This window comes from Argopecten irradians, chromosome 3 (genome assembly GCF_041381155.1).
Source record: "Argopecten irradians isolate NY chromosome 3, Ai_NY, whole genome shotgun sequence".
NCBI classification, from domain to species: Eukaryota; Metazoa; Mollusca; class Bivalvia; order Pectinida; family Pectinidae; genus Argopecten; species Argopecten irradians.
The window spans coordinates 60,393,358-60,395,684 of record NC_091136.1 but is presented as its reverse complement, the minus strand read 5'-3'; positions in this window follow the sequence as shown (position 1 = coordinate 60,395,684).

Below are 2,327 nucleotides of genomic sequence, written 5' to 3'. Positions count from 1 at the left end.
GCGATTGATTATGATCGACGTCACGGTTGAGTGAAACCCTGGTATGTTCTTGTTGACATTCCATTCTTTAGCGGGTCGCGGATTATTGATCGCATTTACAGCCTATACAACAAGGACAATCTTTCAACGGACACGTTTAGACCGGATTTAACTAAAGTCTTTTGTTTTAAACCGCCATATCATGATCACCGTTGTTAAATCTGGTATTCATGTGGAGGGACGTGTACAAACTTAATTTTGTAAATAACAGAAACAGCAGACTTAGGCTTTGAGATTCTGGTTTATTACATAAGCTGTACATATGTGCGCTAAGAATTAAGTATGAATCAACGTACGAGTCTAACAGCTAGGTTTGTCAGCATTTGTTGTTTACAAAAAAGATATTTAGATACATTTTTGTAGTAGACACTATATGGCAAGCGAAGTTACTTTTTATTCCGAATTTCCGATATTGAAAATTCTAATTCCTATATGGGGATTTCTAATATTATATATATTTTTAATTTTCGTCTTTTCGTCTTTTTGCCCCAAAAAGACGAAAATTAACAAACCTTATTTTTGTTTTAGCCTAATATATATAAGGCAAAAACAAATTTAAAAAAGCCTAATAATATAGGCAGGTTTAGCGGACTACAGTGTACTGTGTATTATTTGAAAAGACATTTTGACTACATACATGACATGGTCTTCATCGTAATTGTAAATAAGAAATTAATTTATAATCTCCGTCGTATATTAAAGATGACAATGTATAACGTTATCTACAAACAACAGGATGATATTTGCAAACTTTCTGTTTACAAAAGCAATTACATGTAGTATATGGTAAATATCCAAATGCTTCTTGCTCGTAGACTCGTAGAACCGGAATATTGTATCAACTGCAGCCCGTCTGGCATTCTTTAACGTTTTCCATAAATTGAAGTTTGCAGTTGGTCACCGTTGATCGCAGTAACTTGCTGCCTTCCGCCATATATGTTGCCGACTATATTTAATGACGTCACAATAGATTATCCCGACGTCATTAGATGAGGACAACTCACTTTACGCTATAGATGGGTACGACTCGACGTCAAAAGTAATTATGACGTCACATATCAAGGGAGTTTTCCTCGGTCTATTTTTGACACAGGTTACTGGACTCGCGAGAGGTATCTGGACTGAGTCCTGCCACGTGTGCTTTTGGCCGCCGATTTCGGGGTTGATATCGCATGAATACTTCTGAGAAACGTATGGGCCAATAAAAAAAACCCACAGCAATTTAAGCACTAGTCATATAATAATAGGGAATATTAACTCGGTGTTTCTAAAAATGGAAACATCGAGTCAATATGCTTTCTAAGAAATGGAAACATCGAGTCGATATGCTAAATATCGCCCTCCATGTGACAGTGTATCAGTCAATGAGAGTGGCAGAAAATTGGAGCATATCTGATATATGTATATATCAATTATAAAATGGACTTTTGTTGAGGTTAATATGTTGTTGTATTATCCGAGTAGAATTAATAATAACCGAGAGCGTTCCCCGAGGTCATTATTTGAAATTCTGCAAAGGCAATAATATAACATCATATGAACCGAAATAATTAATCTACATAATTATCATTTTCATTTCATTTTCAAAATTGCATTGAAAATTACTTTCTTTGCTCCAATACGATATTTCTAAAACGGACGATATTTCTGACAATGACTATCGGGCAAAACTTATACAAAGAGGAATAACTCTGACAACTTCAAATATACACAGTTTAAATTAGAACATATTGATGACCTAAGATGAAGTTACAACGTAACGCCAGACAAATATAAGGTTCCCTATATAAATCAACATTGTGTACATATATATAGATATAAGGTCGTTGAGTTTTATTTCTTATATATATCTATAGTACATCCAACCGTGTGGACAAAAAAAAATGTCTAATTTTCAAGGCGATCTGCCTCTTTATCAAGACACACAAAACGAACACGATTACATAATATGACACGAACAGTAAAACGGGACAATGAAAGAAGACAAATATAAATGTAACAGCACAATGGAGCGCAATTAACCCTTCGGCAAGTGGCAGCCGAAGGCCGGATCTACTATGGTGTTCAGCAGAATGCTACAATATGAGCGGTGGCTGGAGAGCGTGCCACGTGTGACGTCAAATGTGTAAATTAGTGCTTATGTCGCCTATCTCCTCGGTGTGTGTGTGTGTGCGCAAAGGAGCAAAGTCCTAAATTTAGTTGCCTTTTGCCGGGCTGCACATGCAAAGGGAAAAAAAGCGTAGAAAAGAACGGAATGCTGGAAGTATATATATGTTAACGGAGAATTC